This window comes from Stomoxys calcitrans, chromosome 4 (assembly GCF_963082655.1).
Source record: "Stomoxys calcitrans chromosome 4, idStoCalc2.1, whole genome shotgun sequence".
NCBI classification, from domain to species: Eukaryota; Metazoa; Arthropoda; class Insecta; order Diptera; family Muscidae; genus Stomoxys; species Stomoxys calcitrans.
In genome coordinates, this window is record NC_081555.1 from 130485911 (window position 1) to 130506921 (window position 21011).

The 21011-nt window shown below is 39.9% G+C and overlaps 2 long non-coding RNA genes across 2 annotated transcripts in view; one reads left to right on the top strand and one right to left on the bottom strand.

The window, feature by feature from the left end:
* Positions 1 to 21011, top strand: part of LOC131996669 (uncharacterized) — a 154047-nt gene that overhangs the window by 76334 nt on the left and 56702 nt on the right. Inside the window, exon 2 of the long non-coding RNA XR_009397925.1 lies at positions 16772 to 16813. This is a non-coding gene — a long non-coding RNA (uncharacterized LOC131996669). The remainder of the gene's footprint in view (positions 1 to 16771; positions 16814 to 21011) is intronic.
* The window catches only part of LOC106086469 (uncharacterized), a 104383-nt gene that overhangs the window by 30729 nt on the left and 52643 nt on the right, over positions 1 to 21011 (bottom strand). The gene's annotated exons all lie outside the window — the stretch shown is intronic.

Below are 21011 nucleotides of genomic sequence, written 5' to 3' on the forward strand. Positions count from 1 at the left end.
ATAGACGACATGGGAGTGAGAACAGAGACAATGGACAACGACAAGCTGCGGCTTTTGCTGAAAATACATCTTCCACAGCATACGACGGGAATCACGGAGACACCGGAATCTTGGAATAATGACGTTGATCGAAGGCTAATCATAACGGAATTTATGCAAGAGGAAGACGTGAGGAGGTTCAAACCATTTAAGTTACCGGGATCTGATGGAATATTTCCGGCGTTACTACAGGAGGAGGCCGAATATCTGGGGCCCCATCTGGCCACAATTTTTCCAGCGTGCCTAGGACTTGCATATACTCCGAAAGGCTGGCAGGAGGCAAGGGTGGTATTTATACCCAAGTCCAGCAAGGCAAGTTATGCGAAAGGCCTACAGACCTATAAGCCTTACGTCCTTTCTACACAAAATCATGGAATGTATTGTGGATACCATGATAACGAGTAGGACATCCATAAAACTGCTCAAATACAAACTGCATGCCTTTGACTAGGGAATGGCGGTGGAGACTGCCCTGCACGAGGTTGTGTATAGCATAGACGAGTCCTTTGATACCAAGACGTAGACATTGGCGGTATGTATTGGCACGATAGGCGTTCAACAATCTGGGGACCGACACACTGATCCAATCCTTATTCCACTACCGGTTGGACCGGGTTCCTAGAGACTGGATAAACCATATGCTAATCAGCAGGTGGACAAATTGTGAGTACCATGACATAAATATAAGGGAGAAAGTGGCATAAGATACGCCACAGGGGTGCATTTTATCGCCATTCCTGTGAGTGACCACAATAAATAATACATTACGGATGCTGACTGAGGAGGGATTTGAACCTGTCTGCTATGCAGACGATGTTATAATACTTCTTAGGGCTAAGGATCCCACTAAGCTTTGCAGAAGGGCCAAAAGGGTCTTGCAGGTGGCATACGACTAGGCTAGACCTAGGAGTCTCAATTCTAACTCAGAGCAAATTGAAATCTGTCTGTTCTCGAGAACGACGAAGGTGGGCCATGTTGACGCACCATGTTTCCTCAATAGAACGAATGGCCGAAAGGATCTTGCAGATGTCAAACGACTGTGCCAGACCTAGGGTCTCAAGGTTAATCCAGAGAAATTGAAATCGGCCTGTTCACGAGGAAGACAAAGGTAGGCCAATTTGACCCATCATGTTTCCTCAATAGAACGATTTCGATATCTGATAAGCTCAAATACTTAGGAGTGATCTTGGACAGGAAACTGAATTGGAATTTTTACATTTAGCAAGTACTGAGAAGGCTCACAGATGTTGGCCACTATGTAGACGGGTCGTAATCTCGAAATGGGGCTTGAATCCAAGGATAGTCCACTGGCTCTACAGGAGCGTGATTACACCAATACTAACTTACGCCTCTGTAGTTTTGTGGACTGCGATGGATAAAAAGTCCAACGTAAGAATAATACGACGGGTTAAGAAAACATGTTGTCTTGTCAATGGCGGAGCAATGAGGACCTCGCCTACCAGTACACTGAAGACAATTCTAGATATCATAGACACACAGATTAAGTGTGAGGCAGCCACTGCGGCTTTACGACTTAAGGCAATGGGAGAATGGATGGGGGATGGGAGCATTTCATACCATTGCGATATAATCGAGGCGACAATAGAAAACCCAGATGAATAAGAAGAGGTTTCCGTTCCGATACCTAAGATAACACTTGAGGTCGATTGCGAGACACTTCTGCTAGAGTCACAGTCTTTGATTTACTTAACTCTGGTATTGCCATCTGGAAGATAATGCTATACAGATGGATCAAAGCTAGAGGACATAGTGGGCCTGGGCGCCTACATTGAGAACCCAGGGACTGAGATCTGTTTTTGACTCACTGATCATAATATGATCCTGCATGCAGAGCTTCTGGCTACCACGAAATGCGTGAGGTGGTTTGGTGTTCACACGAGGACGTCGAGTGTGAACATCTTGACGGACAGTAAACTGGCCATCAAGGCAATAACAACCAGGACAGTGAGGTTACGAACAGTTTTGTAGAGTAAGAAGGAGATGAACGTCTCTGAGTATAGCGGAGTAAGGGGGAATGTAAGAGCAGACGATTTGGCAGTGAAGGCCAGAGGACTGCCGTCAAAAAACTTGGTTAACCCGAAGCCTTTCGGGTCAACGCAGTCCGAATTAAGGGAGTGGTCGACGAAGGTGCATGTAACACCGTGGAATAGCGGAACTGTCGGTAATACGGCGAAAATCCTATGGGTAGATCCGGATCGTGAGCAGGAGGCTATTCCTAAAAGGAAGTAAGAAGAAGGTCTGTATAGCATTCGGTATCATAACGGGACACATAGGACTATGAGCTCATTTATGCGGTGCGGCAAGTGATAGCATGTGTAGAGCATGGGGGAAAGATGATGTGACATTGCAGCTTTTCCTTTGTCATTGCCCGGTACATAGGTGGGGACACAAAGCCGACACGATCCAATTTATCGGCGTGGTATGGAAAACAGTTAAAGATTTTGAGTACCACGGAATTCCTAACTTAGATTTTGTTTTTAGAGGTTACTTATTTAGTATTTAGAGCGCACAACAAGCCGATTACAGGCTTAGGTGCATGTCCATAGTGTCATGGGGCGGTTTAATATCCGCACCCTCTTATCATCCTAACCTAACCTACAAAATTTAGCGTGTGGTGTTTTATTTGACGTTCAATCTTAGACGGTTCAGATTTAGATGTAGCTCCCATATATAATTGGGGATTTTTCATATAGTCGGCTTTGACAAATTTATTCTAAGTTTTATTAAAAATGCATTTACTTTCTTTTAAAAAATCCGCAATAACTTTTTGGGCAACTCAATATATTTCACCCAATATGGCCTTTTATGGCTGTATTGAGCGCAATTTAGATCCCATCGTAAGAAACCCTTACAAGGTTCTATTCGATAGGTATGCAAAATTAAAGTCTGCCTATATTTCGATATAGGTTCTACGTATTAAATGTAGTACTTGAACTCGGTGGTGTAGGTTAATTTGTAGTAGGCTCTGCCCGACTTTTGCCTCTCCTTATTGGCTTACACTAATTCTGTTGCTTCGGCTGCACATAATTTTGCAATAATCTAATGAATGAAAAAACGTTATTATGTTGCCACATATCAAGGGAGTGGTCTAAAGTTAGAGCTTTCCATAAGTTTGTTATTTCAAGCGTTATGACACAACGCAAAACCGACACAAAAAATGATGAGAATGGTGGCAAAGGATGTACAGCCACGATAACGAATGAACCGGATGCGGATATGAAAACTTCTACACTCGGCTGATGTTGCATCCATTGTGCCATGACTTCACAACAAGGGATAACTGGACAGATAAACAAATGTATTGGCCGGTCATAGGCATTGGCATCGTTCTCATCATCATTCTCATCATCATTGGTGTCAGGCTGTTGCAATATGAAAAGATAAATGCGGCCCCACCAATATCATGCACTCATCAACATAGGATTATGTTTGTATCCTTGGAGTTCTGTTACAGTGGAAATGGGGCTTTTGCGATGCATTTGCCCCAAAGCTGAATGGCAAACACACAACAGCAATTCTGGTTATATTTTCTTGTTAACGACCTGCAGTAAAGACAGTTTGGAAATAAAAATTTTAAATGCAAACCCAAGAAGTGTTTAAAAACAATGATGCTTGGAATTTTTTTCTTAGTCTTCTCAAGGTGGACAGAACTTGACTAATGATGTAAAAGTTTTGCCCTCTAGGTACGGTTTATATTGTATTTATTATGGCGGACACTCGCATAGCTCATATGACCCTGAACACATAGGTTCAAATCCTGACGAAAAAATCAGAAAAAATGTTAAATATCATCCTTTGACCAATTTTGGTAACATTTGTTATTTTTTAGGCTATGAAATACTTTTCAGCGAATACATGTCACTCAGCGACACGCCGATCAGACTCATGTATAATCACTAAGGATAGCCAAAGTCGGGCGGAGACAAATAACTTAAACCACTGCGTGTACCTGTTACTTTTATACCCTCTACCATAGGATGGGGGTAAAGTAACATCGTCATTCCGTTTGCAACTCACCGAAATAAAGATCGGACACCCAACAAGATATATCTATTCTTCTATTTAGCTATGTCTGTCCTTCCATCCGTCTGTCGGCCTGTGCGTTAGTCTGTCGTCTGTCCTTTTTTATCGGTCCATAACCTGATATAGCTCTCATATAAACCGATCTTCCGATTTTACTTCTTGAGCAACTATAAAGCGTAGTTTTTATCCGATTTTGTTGAAATTTTGCACAATGACATCCAACATAACAGGATACACAGGACTACGAGCTCATTTATGCAAAATCGGTGCGGCAAGTGTTTGCATGTGTAGGTTATGTGGGGAAGATGATGAGACGTTGGAGCAAACTCGGCTTTGACACCCTATAACCTACAGCACTAGCCCACGACTTGTTTGCGCAGTCATCGTAGAAGTCGTCCACTCTTCCAAGAATCTTGCACAGGGGAGGTCTCACTGATTCCTTAGCAAGATATGTAGCAATCAGCGATCCATTCGTGGCCAACTCTTCAGCCGCTTCGTGCCCCGCCGCACTTTGAGAACCTGGGACCCAGCAAAGCCTGATATCATTTCCCATGGTTCTTTTTTCTCACGCGGCCCGAAGGCAGAGCCGACGGTCTGACAGGGCTTCCGCTCTCGCAGCAACATCGTCTCCAGTGCCTTCAGGGTCGCGAAGACCTGAAAGATGCTGCACCCATCCAGAAGTCTACAAGAACCCCAGATTCCAAGGAATTCAATGAAGACATCTTATCCGGTGTCCTCATGCAATTTAGAAATCACTTTTCGTGAAAACGAGTTCCAAGCCATCAATAAAGAAGGACTGTAAACAATATATTGCTGCGATCCCAGGAAAAATTAACTCTTATCGGGACATTATATAGTGCAGGTGTTGAAGGGCATTAATGTGCTTTGTATACTAAATTTCAGCCAATCAGATAAAAAATGAGGATTGTGGGCTCAGGTCTATATTCAATTCCCATTGACTTATAATAATATGAGATAAGCCCCCCCCTGGAAGCTGAATTGGTAGCGAGCTCGGATCACCAATGCGGGTTCGTAGGATGGATTCTAACTAGAATCTTTGGTCTGTCGTGTCCAGATGGCCAAAATTTTCTTAATTGGGTCTGATTTAAGACTGCCACTTAACTTGTCAACTTGCTCGATGATAGGGGGTATCCTCTTCTATGTCGAGTCCAAGCAGCGCACCGCATAGCGACACCACTTGGTGGACAAGTTTAAACATGGCAGGATACCAGACAAATGTAGCCAACATTAGTAAGGAGATAACCACCACTTACAATTTTTCTGATGTTCACGCCGGGATTTGAATCCAGGCGTATGGCATCGTAGCCGAACATGCAAAACTCTGCGCCACGGTGGCCTTTTAACCCTACATCAATAAAAAGTTCCTTGCGAAATTTAAAGCGGATAGTTTTGATTCGTTCGTAATCTTCGTAATTTAAACAGACGGATGGGCATATTTCAGGATATTATAAAGGGAATGATGAGATGAGTATACCTAAGACGAGTACAATGGTGGTAGATTTACGAAATGTCAAATATATGGCATATCCTCAAATCCTTAATTTTAAAAACTCTTCAACTGGAACATTCGGTGTAATGATCATTTGTAAAGGGTGATTTTTTAAGAGCTATAGGAAAGTTAGGAAAAAACACAAAATTCAGAAAAGTGCATGAAATCTTTGTTTGAATTGATAGTACAGTCTATAGATCGACTCAAAATGTCATGACGATCAAGAAAATATATACTCTATGGGGTCTTAGACGAATTTTTCGAGGAGTTACAAACAGAATGACGAAATTAGTATGCCCCCATTCTTTGGTGGAGGGCATAAAAATAGAAATAGTATCCCTCATCTTTTTCCCATACAGACATCAAACATAAGCAATGACCCTTTGCAAAGAACAACCAAACTTCATGGCATACATATTGGCAAAACGAAAATAAACAGTCCAAAAATATGCAATATACGAGGCATAATAAAAGAAAAGAATAACAATAATAATAACAGACTCTATTCTTATTAAAACAAATAACAAACAGTGAAGACAGAACACAAAATGTTAGGACCAACTTTATCATTACGCCTGTTGACATACATACTAAATGTATGTAAGTGACTTCATTCATTTGTACTTAGGCTCCCTTTACCCATATCTGCACAATTGTTCATGCTCAATGTTTGGATAGCTGACTTTTTGTACAACTGCCAGATGGTTTATGCAAATGTCGGCCATAGCCATTCAGCCAACCAACCAGCCAGCCAGCCATAATGTGTTTATTTTAAGAGACTGTATAAGGCAAATACGAGGCTATATATGAATAACATCTGTATTGAAAGCAGACAAATATGGACATTTATGAGGTAAAGAACCTCGCGTACTGTTTTCAAGCTTGTTCGCTTGAAAGGCATTGCATTATATCAGGTTATCAAGATAATTTGTTTGCGAGGTAAATGAAAAGCATTTTTTTATACCCACCACCGAAGGATAGGGGTATATTCAATTTGTCATTCCGTTTGCAACTCCTCGAAATATTCGTCTAAGACCCCACAAAGTATATATGTTCTTGATCAGCGTGAAAATCTTAGACGATCTAGACATGTCCGTCCGTCTGTCTGTTGAAATCACGCTAGTCTTTAATAACAGAGATATTGAGCTGAAACTTTACAAAGATTCTTTTCTTGTTTATAAGCAGGTTAAGTTCGAAGATGGGCTATATCGGCCTATATCTTGATACAGCCCCTATATAGACCGATCCCCTGATTAAGAGTCTTAGGAACATAAAAGCCACATTTATTATCCGATTTTGCTGAAATTTGAGACAGTGAGTTGTGTTAGTCCCTTCAATATCCTTCGTCACTTTGGCTCAGATCGGTCGAGATTTGGATATAGCTGCCATATAGACCGATCCTCCGATTTAGGGTCTTAGGCCCATAAAAGCCACATTTATAACCCGATTTTTTTGAAATTTGGGATAGTGAGTTGTGCTAGGCCCTATGACTTCCTTCGTGAAATTGGCCAAGATCGGTCCAGATTTGTTTATAACTGCTATATAGACCGATCCTTCGATTTAGGGTCTTAGGCCCATAAAAGCCACATTTATTATCCGATTTTGCTGAAATTTGGCAAAGTGAGTTGTGTTAGGCCCTTCAATATCCTTCTTCAATTTGGCCCAGATCGGTCCAGATTTGGATATAGCTGACATATAGACCGATCCTCCGATTTAGGGTCTTAGGCCCATAAAAGCCACATTTATAACCCGATTTTGCTGAAATTTGGGATAGTGAGTTGTGCTAGGCCCTTTGACTTCCTTCGTTAAATTGGCCAAGATCGGTCCAGATTTGGTTATAGCTGCTATATAGACCGATCCTTCGATTTAGGGTCTTAGGCCCATAAAAGCCACATTTAATTTCCGATTTTGCTGAAATTTGGCAAAGTGAGTTGGGTTAGGCCCTTCAATATCCTTCTTCAATTTGGCACAGTTCGGTCCAGATTTGGATATAGCTGACATATAGACCAATCTCTCGATTTATGGTTTTAGGCTCGTAAAAGCCACATTTATTATCCGATTTTGCTGAAATTTGGGATAGTGAGTTGTCTTAGGCCCTTCGACATCTTTCTTCAATTTGGCCCTGATCGGTTCAGATTAGGATATAGCTGCCATATAGACCAATCTCTCGATTTAAGGTTTTGGGCCCATAACAGGCGCATTTATTGTCCGATGTCGCCGAAATTTGGGACAGTGAGTTGTCTTAGGCCCTTCGATATCTTTCTTCAATTTGGCTCTGATCGGTTGAGATTATGATATAGCTGCCATATAGACCGATCTCTCGATTTAGGGTTTTGGGCCCATAAGCGGCGCATTTATTGTCCGTTGTCGCCGAAATTTGGGACAGTGAGTAAGGTTAAACCCCTTGACATACATCAGCAATATCGCATAGATCGGTTCAAAATTGGATATAGCTGCCATATAGACCGATATCTCGGTTTTAGGTTTTGGGGCCACAAAAGGCGCATTTATTGTCCGATGTCGCTGAATTTTGAGACAATCAGTTTAGTTAGGCTCTTCGACGTCCTTCTTCAATTTGGCCCAGATCGGTCCCGATTTGGATATAGCTGCCTATAAACCGATCTCTCGATTTAAGGTTTTGGGTCAAAAGCGCATTTATTGTCCGATGTCGCCGATATTTGGGGACACTGCTTTGTGTTAGGCTCTTCGACATTTTTCTGCAACTTGGCCCAAATCGGTTCATATTTGGATAAAGCTGCCATGTAGACCGATATCTCGATTTAAAGTCTTGGCCCCATAAAAGGCGCATTTGTAATCCGATTTCACTGAAATTTGACAAAGTGACTTATATTAGGCTTTTCGACATACGTGTCGTATATGGTTCAGATCGGTTTATTTTTAGAGATAGGTACTCTACTTATTAGTATTTGGTCCAAATCGGAACATATTTCGATACCTTATGTCCCATAGCAGGACATAAGGTAAGAAATTTTCCCCGAATTATGATGAAAGGTGGTTTACATATATACCCGAGGTGGCGGGTATCCAAAGTTCGGCCCGGCCGAACATAACGCCTTTTTACTTGTTTAATTTCGAGAAGGGGATAATAAAACAAAAGCCAACTTTTTATATATATACGAAAAATTTATGTTGGGGTCCTTTGGATAATTTTTTTTTTAAATAGACTTGCTCCACATTTCCTGGTCAATGTTTCATATTTCTTGTAGGCATAATGGTCTACATTGTAGACAATACAATGTAATGACATACTGAAGAGAATTGCTGGCTTCTACTGGAAAAAGCTTAAAAAAAGAATTCCTTATGTAAAAGTGCTGTGCGGCGATATATTCTGGATGTATGTATGCGTTCTTTGGCCTGAATGTTAAACAATTTTTAAGTTGTATTTAAAATCGACTTGCATTTCCCCTTCCTTTCCGGATATTTTAAACAATGATACATGACATCATTGTTACATGCAAGATTTCCTGTAACTTGCAACAATCATGCATGAATATCTTACATGTTTACACTACACAAGAATGTTTGGGCATACGAGTATTTTCACATTGAAGCAGTGGAAAAATGAAACCCCAGTATTTTATTCAAATGGCAATTTATATTTTACTTGGATAATAAACCATCCTGCTGCAAAAACGTATGGATTTTTGGGAATTTTGTTTAATTCAATTAAACAAGTAAGAAGGTATTTAGTTGGGCCCGGCCGAATTTTGGACATCCACCACCTTCGGATATAAAGTGGTGGAAAAAAACTAATAGGGAGAACAGTTACTGAGAATAATATTGCACAAAAATAGCAAGAAACAAGTAAAAGCGTGCTAAGTTCGGCCGGGCCGAATCTTATATACCCTCCACCATGGATCGCATATGTGGAGTTATTTTCGCGGCATCTCTTCTTCGGCAAAAAAAAGGATAAAACAAAATATTTGTTCTGCTATTAAAGCGATATCAAGATATGGTCCGGTTCGGACCACAATTAAATTATATGTTGGCGACCTGTGTAAAATGTCACCCAATTCGAATAAGAATAGCCTTCTTTGGGGACTCAAGAAGTAAAATAGAGAGATAGATTTATATGGGAGCTGTATCAGGCTATAGACCGATTCAGACCATAATAAACACAAATGTTTATGCTCATGAGAGGATCCGTCGTACAAAATTTCAGGCAAATCGGATAATAATTGCGACCTCTAGATGACTTCTTACATCTTGACCAAGATCGGTTTATATGGCAGCTATATCAGGTTATGAACCGATTTCAACCTTATGCGGCACAGTTGTTGAAAGTCATAATGAAATACGTCGTGCAAAATTTCAGCTAAATCGGATAGGATTTGAGCCCTCTAGAAGCTCAAGAATTCAAGCCCCCAGATCGGTTTATATGAAAGCTATAGCAGGTTGTGCACCGATTTGGACCATACTTGGCACACTTATTGGAAGTCATAGCGAAACACGTCGTGCAAAATTTCATTCCAATCGGATAAGAACTGCGCCCTCTAGAGGCTCAAGAAGTCAAGACCCAAGATCAGTTTATATGGCAGCTATATCAAATTATGGATCGATTTGCGCCATACTTGGCACAGCTGTTGGATATCATAACAAAACACATCGTGCAAAATTTCATTCCAATCGGATAAGAATTGCGCCCTCTAGAGGCCAAGATCGGTTTATATGGCAGCTTTATCAAAACATGGACCGATATGGCCCATTTACAATCCCAACCGACCTACACTAATAAGAAGTAATTGTGCAAAATTTCAGGCGGCTAGCTTTACTTCTTCGAAAGTTAGCGTGCTTTCGACAGACGGACAGACATGGCTAGATCGACTCAAGAAGTCAAAACCATGGATGGACAGACGAACGGACATGACTAGATCGACTCAAGAAGTCAAAACCATGGATCGGTTTATATGGGGGCTATATCAGTTTAAAGGCCGACTAGCAACGTACTTGACATGGATGTTGGAAGTCATAACGCAAGTCTTTGTTCTAAATTTCAGCCAAATCGGATGAAAATTTAAGCTTCTAGGAACTTAAGAAGCCAAAACCGGGGATTGGCTTATATGGGGGCTATATCTGTGTACAGACCGATTCAGATCATACTTGGCATGGAAGATCGGGAGTTATAACTCAAGTCTTTGTTCCAAATTTTAGCCAAATTGGATGAAAATTTACACTGTTAAGGGCTAAAAAATCAAATCCGGGGATAGGTTTATATATAGAGGCATATATAGCCTCTACTCTACATAGACCGATTCAGATCATACTTCACATGGAAGGTCAGAAGTCATAACTCAAGTCTTTGTTCCAAATTTTTAGCCAGATTGGATGCAAATTGAGGCTTCTAAGGGCTCCAGAAGTCAAACCGGGGGATCGGTATATAAGTATATAAGGGGACTATATCAGTTTATAGACCGACTTTGATCGTACATGGTATGGATGTTGGAAGTCAGAACACAAGCCACTGTTCCAAATTTCAACCAAATGGGATGATAATTGAAGCTTCTATGGGCTCAAGATGTCAAATACGTGGATCGGTTTATATGGGGGGTATATCAGAGATATACAGGGTGGCTGATGAAAGCCGCTACCAAAAAAAAATGTAATAACTTTTTTTCTATTTAATAATAATAATTTAATAATTAATTTAATTAATTAATTAATTAATTTAATTAATAATAATTTAATAATTAATTTAATAATTTAATTTAACATGAATAAAAGAAAAATGTATTCCATACACCGAAAAAAAAATGTAGCAATATTCATCATTGTAGCAATATTCATCAGCCACCCTGTAGAACGACAAGGATTGTCCTTGACATGGGTGCTGCAAGTCATAACACAAGTCTTCGTTCTCAAGTTCAGCCAAATCTGATGACAATTAAGGCTTCTAGAGGCTCAAGAAGTCAAAACCGGGGAACGGTTTATACATATCTGGTTAGAAGCTATATCTGGTCATAGACCGATCCGGATCATAATTGGCATGGATACTGGAAGTCATAACACAAGTCTTCTTCCAAATTTCAGCCACATCGGATGAAAATTGAGGCTCCTAGGGGCTCAAGAAGTCAAAACCGGGGAACGGTTTATATATCTGGTTAGAAGCTATCTCTGGTCATAGACCGATCCGCATCATAATTGGAAGTTATAACACAAGTCTTTCTTCCAAATTTCACCCTAATCGGATAAAAATTGAGGCTCCTAGGGGCTCAACAGATAAAATTAGCGGATCGGTTTATATGGGAGCTATATCCAAATCAGAACCGATATGACCCATTTTCAATCCCCAACGACGTTCATCAATAGGAAGTGTCTGTGCAAAATTCCAAGTGGCTTGCTTTACGCGTTCGACCGCGTTCGACAGACGGGCGGACGGACAAACATGGCTAGATCGGCTCGAGACAATTCAGAATATATTTACTTTATGGAGTCGCAGATCAATATTTCGAGGTGTTACAAACGGGATGACGATATTAGAAAATCGTCCTATGGTGGATGGATTAAAAATTTTCAGCATTGGTTTTCTCCACCATATGCTGGCAAAATTTGTGGGTACTATGTCATGTAAAAACTTTTTCCCAAAGAGTTGTCGCCCTATGGCATACCATTCGGAGTCGGCTAAAAAAGGAGATCATTGAGCTTAAACTTGCATCGGATAGCTCTCATTGTTAGGTGAGAAGTTTGCCTCAGTTCCTTAATAGAATGTTCATGGGCAAATATGCAATTTGATATTCATGAATTCCTATTGAATACTCAATTATAATTTACCACAAAATCAATACAAAGTTCAATTAACTGCCACTCTAGTTATCACAACCTTTCATCTCATGATATGCGATTCGCCTTAAGAAGAATCTTGTATAATAAATTTTTATTTCTGTCAATTATTGTTGTCTTAAAGAAAATATTTACTTTGCCTCAATATTGCAATGCCAGCCAGGTCTGTATGCCTGCATGCGAACACACATTCCATCAAGGACATTTAGTTTTTGCCTTTCCTGTGACCAAAAACAAATACGAATCTTCTAAGAACACAACCTTCATCGCAGCAACAGCAAAGATGTCACATTTAATCCTTAAAGCCGAAAATAGTCATTTGTAAGTTCATCTTCTTCTATTGGTATTTGGTCTGTCTGGACGTTGGAATTTCAATCGAAGTTAAAGGCTAAATTGGAATGAAAGTAACACAAGATCTTCATACATGAAGAAGATTTCCTATGTGTTATGACAAGTGAAGACCATTAGATAGGATAATTAAGCTAGTTGAAGTATTGAATGCTGAACTGTTAATGGTACCAAGAAAAAAAAAACGGAGAACATTTAAGAAAAGTAAAAATAATGCCGCCAAGATGAAAAAGTTTCTCTCTAAAATCCATCTCCAAACTGAAACTTTAGTAGAAGACATGGGAGCGAGAGCAGAGACCATGAGGCCCTTGATGAAAACGCATTTGCCACAGCATACGACGGGACTCACGAAGATACCGGAATCTTGGAATAATGCGGTTGATCGAAGGCTAGTCATTGCTGTTGCCAGAGGACACTGCTGCCAGAGGCACAATCATGGATTGATGGAACTCTGGAATTGTCATCTGTAAGTTCATGCAACACGGATGGATTAAAGATAGAGAGTGACCCTGGGGTCTACATTGAGAACGTAGAGACTGAGATCTGTTTTTGACTGCCTGACCAAAAATAGGCCACCGTAGCGCAGAGGTTAGCATGTCCGCCTATGACGCTGAACGCCTGGGTTCGAATCCTGGCGAAACCATCAGCGGTGGTTTTACCCTCCTAATGCTGGCAACATTTGTGAAGTACTATGCCATGTAAAACTTTCCTCCAAAGAGGTGTCGCACTGCGGCACGCCTTTCGGACTCGGCTATAAAAAGGAGGCCCCTTATCATTGAACTTAAAACTTGAATCGGACTGCACTTATTGATATGTGAGAAGTTTGCCCCTGTTCCTTAGTGGAATGTTTATGGGCAAAGTTTGCAATTTTGACCATAATACGGTATTGCACATTGAGATCCGGGCAACCACGGAATGCGTGAGGTGGTGTAGCGGCGAAAGTCGAATACAGCAACGAACAACCCCACATACATTATTTTTGTGGACAGACGGTGTCGTGTATGCTGATGGCAGAGGCGACGGAGACTACTGCGATGAGCGGCAAATAGCCACACGCACAGGGTCTATGTAAGCAGTAGCCAATAACCACGCGTTGGTCCATGGGCACGGGATAGCTGTGAGCACGAAACAAGCTGGATTATTGAAGTCCAATCTGTGTGATGCTCATGGCTGTCACGAGAAGCTTAGCTGCGATCTACCGGGTGCGTCCACAGGTTGCGGAAAGTGGAATGCTCCATCCGGAGTAGCTGTAACTGTAATAAGTCGCGGACAATCATCGGTATCGAGCGGAGAGTCTCAGTGAGAGATCGGGTGGCACCGGCTCTTTCACAAATACTGAGTGCCTACGATGCTCGATATGACAAGGCGAGTTATTGGAGCCTTTAAATAACCAATGGCCAACCTGTTCCCATGGCGATCAGTCCTTAGGACCGGAACGAACTTGCTCACCTACAGGAGATTGACGAGAATCGCCACCTCCACATGAAAATGTGATTACAACAACCACAACAATCATGCGTCGGTCTAGCCCTTGGTGAATGGGAAGTGGACAAAAGCCTATTTGAAGAGTCGCATACAAAAATCGCGATGAGTCTCAAAGCAGATGCTAGAAGGAAACCCAGCACAGGTAATTCAGAGTGGTGTTAAGTGAAGCGAAAGAGAGTGTTGTGTACGGGTGAAATGAGCCGCGACTGTACCGGGCTCGTGTTAATTGTTTTCTCCAAGAACTATGCCTTGATTTCAGAGGACGTGAGTTCTTACGCAGATCTCATGTACGAATCGTGACGAGATAATCTCGTGATAATCAGCCTCGGCGTGTTTACGCAGGTCATCATTGTGAAACGTGAACAAACTTTATTTCGCGTGGAAGGAGTTCAAACTCGAAGTGTGCTTACGCAGGCCATTTTCGTTAATCACCGCGACCGTGTGAAGCGCGTTAAACATCGCGGTGTGCTTTCGCAGGCCATCAGAGTTCGTGACCAGTCTATACCGGTGTGCTTACGCATGCCACCAGAATTCGTGATCAGTCTATACCGATGTGCTTACGCAGGCCACCAGAGCTTGTGACCAGTCTATAGCGGTGTGCTCATGCTGGCCACCTTCGTGAATCGCCTTCACCGTGTGTAGTGCGTTAAATCCCGTGGTGTACTTAGACAGGCCACCAGAGTTCGTCACCAGTCCATATTGTAAACCACCTTGATCCCGCGGTATGCTTACGCACGCCACCTTCGTGGAACGTGAATCATCGTTACAGTGTGTAGTGCGTTTTATCGAGTGGTATGCTTACCCAGGCCACAAGAGCTCATGACCAGTCTATACAGATTTTTTTACGCATGCCCCCAGAATTCGCGAATCACCGTTACCCTGTGTAGTGCGTTAAATCCCGCGGTTTACATACGCAGGCCACCAAATTTCGTGACTAATCCATAACGTGAATCACTTAGGCCACGCCGTGTGTATACGGAGGCCACCTTAATGAATCTCCGTGACAGTGTTAGTGCGGTAAATCTCGCGGTGTGCTTACGCAGGCCACCACAACGCTTCGTGACCAGTCCATACCGTTAACCACTTTTACTCCGCGCTGTACTTACACCGGCCACTTTCGTGAACCGTGAATCGTCGTGCCAGTGTTGATCGCGTTAAATGCCGCGATGTGCTTATGCAGGCCACCTAAGTTTATGACCAGTCCATTACGTGAACCACGTTGACCCCGCGGTGTGCCTATGCAGGCCACCTTCGTGAATCGCGAACCAATGTGGCTCCGCCATTCCATGTGTGACTCTAGTCCCAGCCGTGAGTTTACGCAGGTCTTCTATGTATTCGCCCTTCATCAGTACGTAACACTTTCACTACCACCTTTCGGTGCACTCACACCCTGACTCGACATCCACCACCCTAACTTCCTTCAGACGATTGCCCGGTCCTCATCCGAGAACCAACACCTTATAAGCGGAGTACTTAGCCAGGTCTCCATTCGCACTTCTATCCCGAGGAGCGTCAGATCTGTCAAGGAGTCTTAGCCAGGTCTCAACCCGCACCTTTCCCCTGAGGATCGCCAGACCCGTGCAAGAGTCGTTAGCCCCTTCCTAGGGATCACCAGATCTGCGTGGACGGGTGTACTTATCTAGGTCTCCTTTACGCCAGATTACCCGCGGCATCACCCCGAACTACTATCGGAGTGCTTAGTCAGCTCTCTTCATGAATAAACTTGAAAAAGACTTGAAAACTATTACACCGTCTTTCTCTTCCACTGTCTCTGAAATTTTAAATTTCTGTGAGGAACCCTACCCCCGCGAGCCTTACCACAGCTAACGGAGGAAATTCGTCGTTACAGTGGTGTGATGTTAACACTAGATAATGGAGAGTGAACATGTTTACGGACAGTAAACTGGCCATCATGTCAATAAAAACAATGGTAAGGTCACAAACGGTTTTGAGGTGTAGAAAGGAGATTAACGCCTTCTCTGAGGATTGAGGATTGGGTGCCTGGCCATAACGGAGTAAGGGGAAATGAAAGAACTGATGGTTTGGCAGTGAAGGCCAAAGGACTGCAGTCAATAAACTTGGTTAACCCGAAGCCTTTCGGGTCGCCGCAGTTTGTGTCAAGGGCGTGAGCGACAAATGCTATAACAACCCAAAAACACATTTTCTGTCTTATTCAAAAAAAGGGTTTTTTCCATTTGTAATAGAAATAGAGAACCTTATGGTCTGCAGATGGACAATATCCGATTGCATGAATTATTGCATATTTTTAAGGAAATTTTTTGCTTACATTGTATAGCATACCTTAAGGGGCTGCAGATGTTTTTGAAATTTCCAATATTACGTTTGGCAATGATATCATTTCTCATTTGATGATGATATTTTCATATTTGGTTTATGTTATTCGTTTTTCTTTTTGTAATATTTGAATGTTATTTGTGGTTTTTTTTATTCATTTATTCTGTTTTATATATTATTGCATATGTCATAATATTGTATAAATAAACATAGTAAAAAATCAAATAAATGACTATCGTTTGTTTTTTCCAGTTCAAGAGTGACTCGCATGTGATTGGTGTTTAATGTGTCCACGTGAGTAGATTTCACATAGCTTTAATGATAAAAATTTAAATTAAATATGACATTAAACATGCCATGAAACAGTTGGCCGGTCAGACGGACGGATATGATACTCTAATTACTCATGACGGTCACCAGCCCAGATACGCGTCTACCAATGGTGTGATATCTATGCCCGATTGTCTGATAGCTTGAAATTTCTTTATCTCAATTCATTAAAAAGAACAATCTCTCCAGCCTAACACACTTTCTTGGAATGATTTATTCAAATGACGGCATCTAGTAGCCAAACCAAATGAAAGAAAATTTTGACGAAATTTTCTATAGAAATAAAATTTTGACAAAATTTTCTATAGAAATAAAATTTTCACAAAATTTTCTAAAGAAATTAAATTTTGACAAAATTTTCTATAGAAATAAAATTTTCACAAAATTTTCTATAGAAATAAAATTTTCACAAAAATTTCTATAGAAATAAAATTTTGACAAAATTTTCTATAGAAATAAAATTTTGACAAAATTTTCTATAGAAATAAAATTTTGACAAAATTTTCTATAGAAATACAATTTTGACAAAATTTTCTATAGAAATAAAATTTTGACAAAATTTTCTATAGAAATAAAATTTTGACAAAATTTTCTATAGAAATAAAATTTTGACAAAATTTTCTATAGAAATAAAATTTTGACAAAATTTTCTATAGAAATAAAATTTTGACAAAATTTTCTATGGAAATAAAATTTTGACAAAATTTTCTATAGAAAGAAATAAAATTTTGACAAAATTTTCTATAGAAATAAAATTTTGACAAAATTTTCTATAGAAATAAAATTTTGACAAAATTTTCTATAGAGATAAAATTTTGACGAAATTTTCTATAGAAATAAAATTTTGACAAAATTTTCTATGGAAATAAAATTTTGACAAAATTTTCTATAGAAATAAAATTTTGACAAAAATTTCTATAGAAATAAAATTTTGACAAAAATTTCTATAGAAATAAAATTTTGACAAAATTTTCTATAGATATAAAATTTTGACAAAATTTTCTATAGAAATAAAATTTTGACAAAGTTTTCTATAGAAATAAAATTTTGACAAAATTTTCTATAGAAATAAAATTTTGAAAAAATTTTCTGAAAAACAAAAAAATTTGGCAATATTTAAATTTTACATTTAAATTTAATTTTTTTTCAAACCTTTTGATACAATTTTCAATTGAAATATATTTGCTTTTTAATCAAATTTGAATTGTTCGCTATAATTTGATTAGTTCATGTGCAGACAAAGAGAAAAAATTCTTTTAGTTAAAAGAAAAAAAAACTTTCAAAAAGTCGCGTTTCTCATTTCAAGTCATTGACATAACTTTTATAGCAGTCACCAAGGATGGAAAAGATTGCATGGAAACGAAATAAAATGTTGGCAAAAATATTTTGTTGACAACCAAATTCCAGAGAAAAAATCTCGCTCTTTCGATGCAACAAATTCCATGAGCAATCAAAAGAAAGCAAGGTGAAGCTGAAGTCGAGCAAAACCGACTTTTGATAATCTACATCTCATTGTAGTATTGATGCCTCCAAACTTCAACTGCTTCACGATTGACGTCGGCTTGACAATATTGAAAGCACCTCCAATGTCAAGAAGTGTTTCCATTGTAGATTCCTTGACAGCAAGAGAACCCTCTGCGAAGGCGACAAGGCTCAATTCTTATCCGAATTAAATGAAATATTATACAATGACTTCTACATTAATATATGGTCCGAATCGGACTATATAGTTCTAATAGCATAACAGTTCTTATTCAATATTATTAGATACCGCGCATAGAACTCGACAAATGTGATCTATGGTGGAGGGTATATAAGATTCGGCCCGGCCAAACTTAGCACGATCTGACTTGTTTTCTTTATAGCCGAGGGTCTGATTTATATGGAGTTCGCCAGTTTTCTGAAGATTTCGAGAGGGTCGGTTAGGAAATCAGACGAAAATATATGGGTAAGCCACCGACGTAGCCAAGGGGGTGGGGGTCATAGGGAATTTGGCCTCTCACCTGAAATAATTTTTTCTGAACTTAATTTTCAAAAAAAATCGCACCACAGTGATTTTCACTTTAAAGTGAAAATCGGGTGATATATACATATGGGAGCTATATCTAAATCTGAACCGGTTATTATGAAATTTAGCAGCAATTTCGAGAGTCATAAGAAAAGCCTTGATGCCAAATTTTGTGAAGATCGAATAACAAATGCCTTCAATTTTAGAATTCGCTAAAATCGGATGACAATATATGGGAGCTAAATCCAAATCAAATCGGAGGCCACCGTAGCGCAGAGGTTAGCATATCCGCCTATGACGCTCGACCCCTGGGTTCAAATCCATCAGAAAAATTTTCAGCGGTGGTTTTCCCCTCCCAAAGCTGGTAGCATTTGTGAGGTACTATGCCATGTAAAACTTCTCTCCAAAGAGGTGTCGCACAGCGGCTCACCGTTCGGACTCGGCTATAAAAAGGAGGCCGCTTATCATTGAGTTTAAACTTGAATCAGACTGCACTCATTGATATGTCAGAAGTTTGCCCCTGTTCCTTAGTGGAATGTTAATGGGCAAAATTTGCAATTTGCAATATCAGAATCTGAACCAGTTTCAATAGGCTTCGTCGCTTGGCCAGAAAAATGCCTGTGCCAGATTTCAAGACGATCGGATAAAAATTGCAACCTGTACTTTGTACATAAATTAACAGGGACAGACAGACGGAGGGGCAGATACACATAGCTAAATCGAATCATAAAGTGATTCTGAGTCAATCCATGTCTCTTATGTTTTGGGTGTTGCAAACAAATGAACTAATTTATAATACCCATGCCCACAGTAGATGTGTAGGGTATAATTAAATGAAAGTGTCCATTAAAAATTGTATATGTCATTTTATTTCATAGAACACAACTGCAATAACATGTAAGGTTCAGCAATCACCAAAAACGGAAAAAATAAAGCCACGGGAAACGAAATGAAATATAGGCGACAACATTTTGTTGACAACCAAATTGCAGAGCAAAAACTTGTCTTTTTTGATACAACTGAACATACAAAAGAATGGACAAACAGTAGGACAACTTCACTTTGCACTGCTCTCTGTCCAAGTTTCGATTCAGTTCAGCTCCTACATACAATGGCTATCAATGACAGCCGCGTTTTGTCAGGCACCAATGAAAGGTTGAAAAAGTAACAAAGTGAAAACTTTGCTAAGAAAATTTTAAAAAATAGCAGAAAAGCTAAAAGTGTCAACAAAATATTGTGGAAATGGCCAAAAATTCCATGGAATATAAAAAACTAAACAAAATAGCATTGCTCCACAAATGAATTGAATTGCTGTTGATGTCTCTGCGTGGGTTGAAAGTTGAAGCTTTTTTTCTTTAAAGTTGTCAAGCAACTAAATGGCTTACGAAATTCAGCTTTTACCAAAGAGTCGTTAACAGGGCGTTCGATGTTGTCATAGCTACAATTGCTTATATTAATTCGTAAGTTTTAATTGAGGTCTTAGATGATTGGAATTGTTGGTTGAAAACAAGTAAAAGCGTGCTAAGCTGGGCCGAGTCTTATATACTCTCCACCATAAATCGCGTTGTCACGTTCTTTGGCCGATATTTCTTTATAGGCAAACAATGGATAATGAGCTATACCAAGATATGAACAGATTGAGCCATACTTGGTTTGGCTGTTAGAGACCAAAGTGGAATTCATTGTGCGAAATTTCAGCCAAATCGGATAAGAATTGCGCCCTCTAGCGGGTATAAGAAGAAGTAAGGACCCCAGAACGGTTTATATGGGAGCTATATCAGGTTATGAACCTATTTAGACCATACTTATCACAAATGTTGGACGATAAAACAAAATACCTGGTGCAATTTTTTAGCCAAATCGGATACTATTTGAACCCTCTAGCGGTTCAAGTAGTCAAGATCCGAAATCGGTTTATATTGGAGTTATATTAGGTTATCAGATAATAACTGCGCCTTCTAAAGGCTCAAGACCTCAAGATCCAGGATTGGTTCATATGGCAGTTATATCCTGTTATACACCGATTACAAACATACATAGTTGTTGGAAACCATAACAAAACACCTCATGAAAAATTTCAGCCCTATCGGATAACAATTTCTTGAAGCTTTATTTTTTGTGGTTTGACAGAAGTTTTGGTATAAAATTATGGCC